Source organism: Lotus japonicus, chromosome 6 (genome assembly GCF_012489685.1).
Source record: "Lotus japonicus ecotype B-129 chromosome 6, LjGifu_v1.2".
NCBI classification, from domain to species: domain Eukaryota; kingdom Viridiplantae; phylum Streptophyta; class Magnoliopsida; order Fabales; family Fabaceae; genus Lotus; species Lotus japonicus.
The window spans coordinates 48,666,805-48,680,724 of record NC_080046.1 but is presented as its reverse complement, the minus strand read 5'-3'; the positions used below and the strand labels follow the sequence as shown (position 1 = coordinate 48,680,724).

The 13,920-nt window shown below is 36.5% G+C and overlaps 1 long non-coding RNA gene and 1 pseudogene across 1 annotated transcript; both read right to left on the bottom strand.

Annotated features, from left to right (window-relative positions):
• Positions 1–430: 430 nt before the first annotated feature.
• On the bottom strand, positions 431–2,291 carry LOC130726967 (uncharacterized). Its single transcript, XR_009015067.1, has 2 exons — positions 1,061–2,291; positions 431–717 (listed from the first exon to the last, which is right to left on the bottom strand). It is a non-coding gene; the product is annotated as an uncharacterized LOC130726967 (long non-coding RNA).
• Positions 2,292–6,170: 3,879 nt separating this feature from the next.
• LOC130725467 (protein CHROMATIN REMODELING 35-like) lies at positions 6,171–12,483 on the bottom strand (annotated as a pseudogene).
• Positions 12,484–13,920: the final 1,437 nt, after the last annotated feature.

Below are 13,920 nucleotides of genomic sequence, written 5' to 3'. Positions count from 1 at the left end.
TTCATTAGTCTGTAAATATTTCTTATAAATGATATATAGTACGTACTACTGCTACAACAACCAGGATATCAAAGTCTTCATTACCCATTTCAACACCTTTCCAACCTCCACAAGCTGCTCCTGCAAGTGGTACATTTGCCTTTACCAGCTTTGGCCAGATACAACCTGGTCAGTTCAATATTTTATCTATGTATGCAGTAATAATGGTTGAAGGATTAATGTTCTGAATTTACTGTCTCAAGTAGTTGGCGCAAGTAGCCTCAGTCGCACTCCACGAATGTTTGATCAGAATAATTTTGGACTTTACAATTGGTTTGGTTCCCTCCAAAGGGCAATGACTCTCAGACTGACGCAGCATGTATCTTGGGAGATTTGGGTTCGATTATGTTTGTGGATTATGAAAGAATATATTGAAACTGTCATAAAGTCATGTATAAATGTAATAAAGGACATGCTAATGGCCTTTGGCATGAATAAGAATATGTAACAATACAAAGTATAACATTCATCACATTACAAGTCTCATTTGTTGGACTTAATATAGCATGATCTTGAAAAAATGAAGTATGTATCGTATTTTCTAGAAAGCGCGGATAAGTATGTTGGTGCTGCTTTGTGCTGTGGAAGACCCTTCATATATGTATGAAGAAAAAAAAGCATCATATTCCAAGAACATGGCCTTAAGGACTTGAAAGGGAAACATTCATGCCACCTGCTCTATGGTGAGATTTGTCATCTTTAGCAACTAAATAAGAACCAGATAAGCACAATATTTGAAATCGGAGAAATATTTTAACAAGTAGAAAATTATATAAACTAAGTTATTCGAAGCAACTGAGGGTGTGCAGTTGAAAGAGGGATGTGTGAGGAGAGTGGTGAGAGTCTAAGAGATTTAGAAGAAAACCTATCAATTAAAAAAGTGTATTATATATGATTAAATCACCTTAAAATTAATAAAAGTACACAATGAACTAAAATTTGTTATCAGATTCATCTATCCATTCAGATACAATTTCTGCAATCTGAAAATAGACAAGAGACAAAGAGAAGGGATACTCACAAGAAATGCTGGAGCTACTAAGGAAGCTTATCACTCACCAATATTTGTTAATAGATAAAGAGGAATATACTTCCGGAGGTCAGGAGGGAATAATTGTCAGGATAACTTTTCATACATAATTGGGACCACTTCATTGGACCCAAGTATGTATGAAAAGTTACCTGACAACCTCCAAGTATTGTAATGGGTTCTGCAAGCCTTTACCATGCTTTGGAGAGATCAACACTGGAGTTTTGGGCACACAGGAGGCACTAGGCCAAGGAACAAAAGAAAAGGGGCTCTCGAATAGGAAAAAGATGAGGTTGGATTAGAAGGAATGATCTGGAACTTGCCTAAAATAATGAAGAAAAGTTGCGAAGAACGATGGGAGAGGAGAGATGTGTGGTTGAGATGAGAGTGAGAAGAAACATTAGATCTGTTGGGGAAAGATGACAAACAATATAAACCCCGACAACAATTAGCGGAAGCAACTGGATCGACTTTTCCCCTGCGTGCAATTAAAATAGGCTACAGACAAACAACTCAGGCAACAATTAGTAAACACAGAACAGAACAGATAAAATGCAAGAGACACCAGAATTATTTTAACGTGGGGAAACCCTCAAAGAGGTAAAAACCCCACGGGACCAAGCCAGTAAAATTCTCCACTAATAAATTAATGAGATACACCACAAGTCTTCCTGAAACCACCAGGGATCAACAGAACAATTACAATCTTCACCAGTAAGGTGGATAACAACAGAGTAAATCTTACCCCAAAGGGCACACTGAAACAGTACAAAGAGAAGGCAAAACACCAGAAGAAACTAATATTACCAGCACATTGACAGGATTCACACACTGTAATTTCACTCAAATCAGAGCACCTTTGCTGTATCACTCTTCTGCCAATGAACCAGTCTTCTTCTCTCTGTCACTCACTGTTTCGTTCCCTTTTTGTTTTTCTTGCGAGGCTTCTTTTCTCTCTCTCTCTCTCGCTTACTGTGTCTCTATCTCTTGTATATCTGATGTGCTTCACCAATTCTCTATTTATAGAGAATTCTAGTCTTCTCTCCAACGGTACTTTTCAACTCAACGGTACCATTCATTAATTCCTTAGGTTTCCAAGGAATTCTAATTTCTCTTCATCTCTTGCTAACGTTACAGAAGCAATTCAATTCTCAATCTAGATAATTCTATTCTTTTCCTTCACGTGACAGTAGCAGCAACCAAGGGAATAAACCCTTTGAACCAAGACATGGGCTACGGCCCACAAGCTTCATTCCTTTTTATTTTCTCTTTAATATATGTGATTGTGGGCTCACTTATTGGTGACCCACACAACAAGTGAGAATAAACCGGATGATCATCACATTGGGCTTACATGAGCACACCAAAGTGGATTGGACACCACATCTTTCACCCAAAACCTTAAGGCAATGGGTGTATGGGTCATCTCACTTATAAAGTCCTCATCTCTCCTCTAACCATCCAATGTGGGACTTCTTTACTCACACTTGACATCCCAACAATCTCCCCCTCAAGTGTGAGTCCATCTCAAGCGCAAACCTCCAATTACTTGCACCGCCGTTGGATCTCCATCAACGGGACACGCCGCCTAGCCACCATTGCTAGGAAGACTTTCGACACAAGGAGCCGTCACCATGATCGCCTAACCATCGGCTCTGATACCACTGTTGGGCCGCAAGAGAATAAACCGGAGGATCATCACATTGGGCTTACATGAGCACACCAAAGTGGATTGGACACCACATCTTTCACCCAAAACCTTAAGGCAATGGGTGTATGAGTTCTCTCACTTATAAAGTGCTCATCTCTCCTCTAACCATCCAATGTGGGACTTCTTTACTCACACTTGACATCCCAACAAGATCGAGTGTACTAGCTATGGTGAAATTATTCTTTTGCTGTTGATGAATTATATTGTGTGTGTGGACGATGTCTTCGATGAGACAGTACAAAAATGGACCATGGTGATACAATCACTGTTCCTCACTTAAGTTACGAAAATACCCATTTTATGTTTTCACTTCCCTTCTTTCTCCTTTACACTCACAACCTCTCCTAGCATGTATCCGGCGCCACACGTCGCCGCCTCCAACCACTACTCCGGCCCACAACAATCTTCTCCTATCTATCATCTTGCAGTCCTTCTTTGGATCCTCTCCCCCACCTAGCCTTTTCACCATTTGTAGCATGGTGATCTTGCATAAAGAACCCATATTTCTAAAATTGCAATGAATACATTATATTTCCACAGCTGAGAAGCTAGGCCGATGATTAAGATGTAATTTCAATCAAGCTTTATCTGGGTATCAATTAATTGAAAATCCAAAGACCCATAATCGAAATGCATGCCTTATTCCCCTAACTCATTCCCCAAACAAAATTGCAAAATTGGAAACAACATGGATAATTAGATGCAAGAAAAACGCAACCTTTTGATTACCTTTTTATTCTTTTCTTCAAGCATGCGCTGGAGCTGAGAAATCTCCATCTCAAGTTGTGTATTCTCTAAAATTTTACATTTTTTCCCAATTTTTTTTTATTAGCTTGTCTTCAAAGAACCTGGGTTCTTGAATCCTCTGTTAAACCCCTTGATGGGAGCCCATGTACAAGTGTTGATCAAAATACCCAAGTTTATGTGCGCAGTTATAGAGAAAAAGAAAAGGATAAAAGGAGGAGGAAGAAGGAGGGCTGCGGTGGCAGCACCATGGACCAAACGGTGGTTCGGAGGAGGCTGAAAGTTGCACGGTGCTTGATGGAGGATGATGACCTTGAAGGACGGTGGTGCATGAGAGAGGGTAAAATTGGAATTGAGTTATTAAAGTTAGTTGAATCTAAACCGTTGTTTTTTTAATTAATATATCAAAGGTGTATATTGAACTGGACCATGGTGGTTCAGTATTTAACTGTCACACCGAAGCCAACACCGTGTGTGTGAATGAATTGATATTCAAGGTGTGATATTTATAACTTGAATATGAGGAAAAATTTATTATGGACCACTTTTGTGTGGTGCAAAGTTACACCACCCCCTTTAGACCTAGAATAACAGGTTTTTTTTAAAAAAATCAAAAAAACATATTTTCTTAACCTTTAATTAATTATTAGATTAATTGAATTAGCTTTTAACCTAAATGGTCAAACACATTAATCCTCAATTAGCAGATCCTAAACAGTAAACACTATCAATCACACTATACTACTACTAACTATTGAATCAAACAACAAATCGAAGGCTGCAAGCTTTGACACCTCCCTCTGAAACAAGACAAATGCAAGAGGATGATGGATTGTTTTATTATTGTAGGATAATAACATAATTTTCCTCAGAGACAACCAATTCCTCGCGTAGTTTTCTACTACTTGCTGCAATTCAATTAACTAATTGTACTATAAGGAAACAGTAGCATAAGCATCCCAATCGAAGCAATATGATGATGATTCGATGAAGGAAAGTGCAGAGGAAGGAAAATTCAACGAAGATGGAAACCATATCTAAGATTTGTGCAGAAAAGCTTCAAGAAGAAGGTGAATTTTCTGTAGTAACCCATACCGAATTTGGGGGTTTTGTTGGGATCCACCTTCTTGTTGTGCAGAAAACTAGATCTAAAACCGAGACCTTCAAGATGCGAAGACCACCTGGGTCCGTCACTTCCTTCTAATCAATTTCTGAGCTTCCTAAACAATATGGGAGAGACCGAAAGAGACCAAAAGAGGAAATGGGTAACTTTGAAATCAGAAATTGTAGACAGAAAGGTTTGAACTTTACAGAGAGAGAGAGTGGAGATTGAACGAACATTGTCTGACGGAAAGTTTCTAAGCTCAAATGACTAGCCCCAATAAATCACCAAATCCCAGCAATCAAACCCATAATCATCATCAAAATACCCATAACCCGCACCACCACCAAGTTTATGGCTTCTTCTTCTTAAGATCTGGTTGTTGCAGGCCTTGTTTCATCCACCACCACCGCGACTTTCTTTCTCCGATCCCGGTCAAACCACGAGTCATATGAAGGAACCACCACCACCATAATGCTCCCCTCGCCCTCCGCAACAAAACTCCCAAGTCAGATCGTCGTTCCACCACCGCCGGCCGCCACCACCGCCACCTGTAAATGGCTTTTCCAGCCGATTCTTTTGGCCTTTGAAGAAACCAACACCACCACGATGATCCCCACCACGAGGAGAAGAGGTACCAGCCCTCGATTCTTCTCTGGCGACATCGCCGCCCTTCGCCGGTGGTGGTGCCAAGAAAAAATTGAAGGTTTGGTCATGAAGAAGAAGAGGTTAAAACTAATTAATAAATATCACAAATTAATTAATTTTTGTGATTAATAAATATGTATTTTTATTTTTTTTTAAAAACCGGAAAACCTGCAATAGCAGGTCAAAAAGGTGATGCAACTATAGACCACAAAAAAGTGGTCCATAGTAAACGCCTCCTTGAATATGGTCAAGGTGATGTACAAGTAATGTTTGGCACGTCACGTTTCTACCAAACTCCCCATAGTGCTGTTGCTGAATGCTAGTTGAGTTATTTTTTCATCATGCCATGCCATATCTAACTAAGCAATTATAGATAACCATAGCTAGAAGAAGATGTTGCCAATTATAGTCATACTATGCTATTTTTACACTTTGTGAAAATAATAATGAAGATTTCAAAATATTTATTACCTTACTAATTATAGGTTGTTAATCGTATCGTGTAGCAAATAGATACCACAACTTAAGTTGGTGTATGTAAATGGATGGTGCTAAATTAATGAACCACAATTATGTTCCTGTTTGGTATTAGCATCTCAACCAGACATCACAGGACATAATAGTAACATTTTTCTGAGCAGCTCATGTACCAGAAATTCAAGACTAAAGGATTATTACTGCAATAATTACAAGTTACGAAAATTTAATACCCTGCACATCTCTCCACTCACACAAGAGTGAGGAAGATAGATCACAAGTGTACAAAGAGCAAAGAAAACTAAATTAGGCCACTCTTTACTTTGTTCTGTATCAAAATACAATGATAAAACTATGCACCATAAATGCAGTAAACATTTTCCTACTCCACTGAATGCCAATAGTCTATCTACCTGAAAGATACAAATAAAACAAGTATTAGTAAAGAAGAAGGGCATGGTTGTTATATGATGTGCAAAAATGTAGGAAGAGTGGTCTCAAACCTTTTATACAGAGCTTTTATGTCTTCTCCTAACATTGGACTCGCAAGGAACAAATCACCACATTCTTTGGCACTAGTAGTCTCAACTTGGAAGGCTCTATCACCACAATACTCATTCCACTCAAACCACATCTTTGAAATCAGTTCCTTCTTGAAAGAAGTAATGTGATCTTCCTCTTCAGGAGAATCAGCTGCTATCAACCGATACACAAAGACTTTCTTTGTCTGCCCTGGTCGGAATGCACGACCAATAGCTTGGCGAGTAACAGACGGGTTCAGATGAACATCCAAAATAAGTACTCGGGATGCCCCAACCAAGGATATGCCCTCTCCACATGCCTTGATTGAGCCAAAGAAGACTTTGGCATCAGGTGAATTGTTAAATCTTTCCATTGCCCACTCCCTTTGCTCAGAGCTAGATTCCCCTGAGATTCCAAAGATTTCTTTCCCAACACACCAACCTTTCCGTTTCCAAGTCAACCTTTCCAAGTATTTCAAAGGTAAGAGATATTGACTGAACACCAGAAGCTTCTCCCCAGATGATTCACACAAGTTTAGAATGTTCAGGAAGAATTTCGACTTCACACCATCTTTCACATCCAATTTCTCTATTAAATCATCCACCATTTGATCAGATACACAATTTTCACTACATTCTTCCACAACAGGTTTCAATCTAGGGTGAAGATAAAGTGCACTGCCCAGAGAAGATACCTTGAACTTTCTAGATATATTCTTTAATTTCTCTATTTCATGCTTCTGTCTTGGGGTAAGGTTAAGTATCACTGTAAAATCAACCAGACCAGGAAGCTCATCAAGAAAATCTCCTTTATAATAGTGAAGTACCTTGCTCGTCATTTCACGCAAATCTTGTATAACAGCTATTTTCCTTTTAAAATCAGGGTCCTTCTGCAAAGTGTCCTCAACCAAATCAAAGAAAGTTTTTTTGCCCGGTATATGTACTCTACTATGAATGCGCTTGACAATAGGCCTAGATGTTTCCATCTTTAGAAACTTTGGTCGTACGAGATTCAAGATATTAAATACCTCCTTGACATGGTTTTGATACAAAGTTCCTGACAGTACAACTTTTCTCTGTGTTTTTACTTTCGCAAGGGAGTGCACCATATTGGTGTTTTCATTCCGTGGGTTATGTCCTTCATCTAAAATGAGAATTGAAGGTACCTTCAGTAATATATCTTGGCAAGATATTGATACGCTGTCCATACTATTATCACATACAATTGAAGAGAACTGCTTGTACCCCAAGAAAAGGATGCTCTTATGTTCAACCCATTGTTTCAAAACTTCCAACTTCTGAGATCTACTGTCTGCCTTCACAGTGTAAAAATCGTAAAGTGGTATGTCCTCCACTTGCCATGTCTGAAACTCCTTTTTCCATGTAGATAGTATTCCCTTAGGAAGCACCACTAGAGGTCTAGCATTTGGGTACTTGCCTAGAAAACTTTGCATGAAACTGATTATCATGAATGTCTTCCCAGAACCTGGAGCATGGGCCAAGATGCAGCCCCCAGGATTGTCACCTACAAGGTTTCTGACGAGAAAATTGAATCCTTCTATTTGATGAGACTTCATTTGTTTCATATGCCTAGGATGTGCTGAGATGTCAGTTAACATGATGTCATCTTCAGCAATCTTAATTGCACATACATCAGCTTTTGCTTTGGTCCATGAATCAGCCTTGTAAGTTCTAGACATAGTGCTGCTGATTTTAACCTTCAATAAAAAAAGGGAAAAAAAAAATATTTTGATCACTTGCTTCCCCCAGATATAAGCAATCTCATGTCTTAGTCAGAACATACACAATTAAGAACTAGGCAATCTTCCAAATAATAAAAATGTCCTGCCTGCTATTGTATTATTTTGGTTTAGTAAAGAGGTTCTTGGGTGCTGTATGAAGTTGAATCAAACAAATTACCTATTTTTCCCACAAAAGACGTGGTAGAGGAAACCATACACTATCATCATAAGAGTTTTTGCAACACATTTCTAACTGTTTAAAAATTTAAGTATCGTTATGTCCTTAGACAAACATTCAATCTACGCATATAGTTTCAAGCCCCATACTTAAAAACTAAATGTCACACACTCACAAAAGTTTTATGGCCAAGATTTATAACAAAAAAATCATTAACATCTGACAAGAGTCTAACCTTGTACTGGAAGTCAAATATGGTTTCAATTCCTCTGTCAATGATCCCACAAACGCGACAAACATAACCAAGATCATCTTTTAAAACAAAAGAATGATCACAGTCGTCATCTTTTTCAACTTCTTCCTCAGGCGGGTGATTCACAGAAACATCCTAGTAGTAGTACACATGAAATGACATGAAAGGGGAACAAAATTAGTAGAAGATATAATGAATTGACAAAGACTGTTGTTCTTATTTAACTGTGAAAACAAGTTAAAGTAATCATACTTTAGAACATTCAACTGCCATTGCCATTTCCCTCCAAATATCATCAAGCCCATCATCATCTTCAGTTCAAGCTCAAAATCTTCTTCCTCCTGTACACCAACATAAACACCTTTAGCTCTCTGAGTGTTATCTTTAGCAGCGAGAGTTGGTAGATCTTCACTTTTTCCATGATAAGTAGTAGGAGCACGGTAATCCTATAAAGAATTGTTGCACAGAGAATAATAAAGCATGTCAGTGAAACAAATTGCATTAAAGAAAGGAAACAAGAAAGACGTAGCAGCATCTTCTCATGAAGTTTAGCAATAAATTTCAATCCAAATACACAGAATGTTACAATCCATATAAACTACTACACTAGTCATCTTTCAACATTAAGGGTATCATAGTATGAGTAAAGAAAAAAAAGGAAGGCAGAAATAGCAAACCATTTAGAAAAATATAAATCCGGATACATACATTAATTTTATTTTTTTGTTTAAAACCAATCATCATTTGCATGACTACCAAGCATACTGTAAATCACCGAAGGTACGGGAAATTTTATATGGTATAGGAACATACAAGTTTAGCAAGACAGTCAATGATTACAACATATTAAAATAAAATACAACATTCCATATAGCAAGAGATAGTGATGCATTTACAATAATCTTCTGCCACATATGTTAAAATGAAATACTAAAGTTCCTTCAAATCATCCCAGGAGCAAACATGCCACTAATCCAATAAAAGCTCACAGAGCTCACATATTTAAAGAATCATAAAAACCAGGGGAACTTACAATCATATTCAATGCAGGAGAATGGAGAGATTTTGGCAACATTACTTCATTAAATGGAAGAGAAGATTTTTCATCTCTATCATCCGAATCAATAACCACAACAGGCTGTGCTGCAGAAGCATCATTTTTAATGCTCTCCTCTTCCAAGTATACCTTTTCATGTGATATAACGGTACCTTTTTTATTTTCTAACTTATTACTCTCTTCGTCGTGGTTCATTGCCACTTTTAATGATTGAGTAAAAGGTTTAGGATACTTAGCAAAGAAAGGCCCCAGTAATTGCATTTTTCGGGGTATAAGGGCCTCTGTGTCCTTCATGACACTTCCAAATTTTCCACTTTGTAAATGATTTGGAACGCCAGATATTGCAGGTGCCTCTGGTACAGCTTTAACATGTGCTGAGTATGGCAGGCTATTACTAGATAATTTCAGTCTTTTATGTCCTTGACAAGAAATTCCTGGTTTCAGAAAATGGAGTTTGTCAACATCTATATGACACTAACACCCATAAATGTATTTTTTTTGCTTCAAAAAAACTGGAAATTTAAACAATCTGAAAGACATGAATAAATAGAGAAATTTATTAATGGGAGAGATGACAGAAACTATACTCAGAGAAACTACAGGTATCCCTTTCAAGTGTTCTATACTGAGTATTGAGAAATTCCACATGACCTACTAAATGAATGCATCCTGAGGAACCGCAATACAAGTAGACGAGCATAAGCAAATATCGTTAAGACTTATAATTCAGTTGGACTTAAATGGAATCCTACATAAACTAAGGCAGTTTCCACTTCATTCAGCAGCTCATCCACCATAATAAACTTTAGAAATAAAATGTCTGGAGTAACCATTCAACTTTTTTACTAGGAATGATATGTGGAAAATAAGGTCCCCATAGGTCAAGGCTAATTCAAACACTCTAAGGGCATTACTCTGAGTACCGTCACTTCTCAGCTCACACCCCCATTTCACTCAGAGACTGATCTGAACAAAAAGAGTTGCAAAAGAATTACAATTACAAATGGCATAAAGTTACATACATCATCTAACCAATGTTTGACAAAATACAGAACCTTATGATAAAAAGATACATGAAAAGTCACATAAAAAAAATCTAGATCATAAATACCGGCGATTCAACTTAAATCCAGAATAAATGTATGGTAAACATGTTGGTATGCATGAATTAAACAAGTCAAAAGGCACACAACTTTCACGTGCACAATATATCCAGAGAAAACAGTTGATTGCAGAGAGGGTGAAAGGAAAACACAGCTGTAAACAAAAACAAAACTACACTGGCATGTACCTGATTATCAGCAATAAGGAAAACAATCAACAAAAATAGAACGAACAAAAAAGAGAAGAAAAAAACATGTGAGAAGGGAATTAAGAATACCGCTTGAGCAGGGCGTTTAGGTATACAATCAAGATTATGACAATAAAAGAAGCAATATAGGTACTAACTATTAAATCTAAAATTCGTCCAAACATAAAGTGTTTACCTTTGTCAGCAGAGATAGATGATAGCTCCTCAGCATTTACATTTTCACCTGAGTTTAAGACATTTATTGAATCTTGACAATCATCAATTTGACCATACACTCCTAAAGCTATCGATTGAATTATGTCAATATTTAATTTGATAAGCATTAAAGAAACACAAACCATGTAATGTTGCAGAATTTCCCATTCTCTTTAGTCTCATTGCTGATTTCCTCTTCATTCGAGCATTTTTGGCTGGGATAAGTTTATAGCAACAAATGACTGAGATTGATCAAAACAACAAATGAATGAGATTTATCAAAATAATGTAGCTGATATAATAAAATACCTTTTAAATCCGGTGGCCGTTGGTTTAGAGCCGGAATATAAGAAGTTTGTGTCATTAATCCAGTCTTCATGTAAATCTTCGTCGGAACTCCATGTGTATTAACAGGAACCATATTTTCATCTGTTGCAAAATAAAGTTCAATAGTCAGACTCCATGATACATAACATCCAAGTAAAAAAAAAGGAAATGATCAATTTCCATCTTCATAATAATAAGTAAAAAACTAACCATTCGCCAATGTAGAATTCTCACTTCTCTTGCGCCTTATAGCTGACATCCTCTCCATGTGAGACTTCTTTGCTGGCACAAGTAGAAACTAATAAATGAATGTGATTGTTCATATTGGTTTATTTGAGCAGAGAAAATTGTAGCTGATATCACATAAATACCTTTTAAATCCGGTGGCCGTTGGTTTAGAGCCGGAATATAAGAAGTTTGTGTCATTAATCCAGTTTTGAAAGAAATCATCGTCGGAACTCCATGTGTATTAACAGGAACCATATTTTCATCTGTTGCAAAATAAAGTTCAATAGTCAGACTCCATGATACATGACATCCAAGTAAAAAAAAGGAAATGATTAATTTCCATCTTCATAATCATAAGTAAAACACTAACCATTCGCCAATGTAGAATTATCACTTCTCTTGCGCCTCATAGCTGACATCCTCTCCATGCGAGACTTCTTTGCTGGCATAAGTAGAAACTAATGGTTTAACAAATGAATGTGATTGTTCATGATAGTTAATCTGATGAGCAGAGAAAGATACCTGTGGAGTAAGGTGGCAGCTGGACTGGACTGGGATAAAAATAACACGGTGAAGTCCACACCACGGGTCCTGCGACCTCAAATGGCAAGCTTCCTCTCGGAATTGCATTCGCTCTTAGAGGCGTAAAGGGAGGTCTGCCTTCTGGAAGTCCTTTGGCAGGGTAGGCATTGGGAATGGTAACCCCAGATAGTTGTCCAGGACTTAATATTTCATCTGATATTGTTTGAATTTAAACAAATATTTTATATTTCCATAATAGATAGACACAATGTAGGTATAATATAATAACTAACATTCACATGTTATGAAATGATAAGAAAGAACAACAAAACTACTAACCATGAAATGTTGTAGCATTCCATTTTCTCTTTTTTCTCATAACTGAATTTCTAGCCATTCGTGCATTCTTTGCTGGAATGAGTAAAGTCTAACAGTGACAAATGTGCTTGTTGATACAATGTACAATGATACTATGTACTCATAAAAATACCTGATGAATTCGATGGCTGTTTGGATGAACATGTGTTGGTAACCATGAATAGTTGGTCAGGACTCTGCATTATACCTGAAATTTTGATGATTTCCAGAAGAAAAATAATGATAGACCCATTAGAAAAAAATGAAAAGAAATAAGATCATATGTATTGAAGGAAATGATCAGTTTTTGTTAGTGTTGAAATTGAGATGAAAGGAAGGAAGAGAGTTACCTCACCTGAAGAAGTAGCAGAGAGGAAAGAGGAGAATAATGGGTTTGAGAATTCAGAGCGAAAGCAATGCAGAGCAGAATTATGGTTTCATGTGAGTGTGTGTGACAGTCAATGGCAATAGCGTTGTGTACGTTTATATTCGCTTTTTTTGGGAGGGAGGGGGAAATGACTCTCTGCATACCTAGGGGCTAGGGATAGGTGTGTCAGGTAGCCCGCCCCGCCTCGCACTTTTAGCGGGTTGGGGCGGGCTAACCTGCATAAGACACGGAATGGAAAAGTCTAGTCCACCCCGCGTAGTGGTGGACTTGCGAGTTCATGAGCTAGCCCGCACAAAAGATAAAAACAACTTCTTTTAAAAAATTGTGATTTTTTTCCTAAAAATATATTTTGACCAAATATTAAAAAAAAACACATTTAAGCTTATAAGATGTTGTGACAAAAAAAAAGCTGATAAGATGTTTATATTAACTATTATTATTAAGAGTGATGATTGCATTTTTTAATAACTAATATTCATAAATACTAAAACTCACCAAGTTAAAAACTTTTTAAAATCTCATTATTTCTTTCATATTAAATACTAGTATTGATCCTGTATCATGTACGGATGGAATAATGGTACTTTGTCGGCATACATCAATTTTTTTCATATTTTTCTCTCTTTTTTATTTTTTAAATATGTATATCACTTATTTAAGTTTTTTTCTAATCCGATTACATTCTAATTCTCTCATTTTTCTAATTTGTTATGCTTTGAATCAATATACCAAAACAATTTGAATCTTTTATAGGAAAACATAAAATATAAATTTTTGAGTTAATTTCCAAATCAATCCTTTAAAACTATTTGATATCAATTTTTTATAGCATATTTTATATCATTTTGAACGTAAGATATTACATTCAATTTTTTTTTGTAATATAAAAATAAACATAATCATTAAAAAAACTTTATCAGCATACATCTTAATGATAGAAAAGTCACAATTGACTTTTATTAATTATTATAATGTTATTTAAAATCATTAAATGTCAAATTAATACCGTAGTTATTTTTTTTTAAAAAGTCACAATTGACTTTTGTTTATTATTCTAATATCATTAATAACTATTAAATGCAATATTAA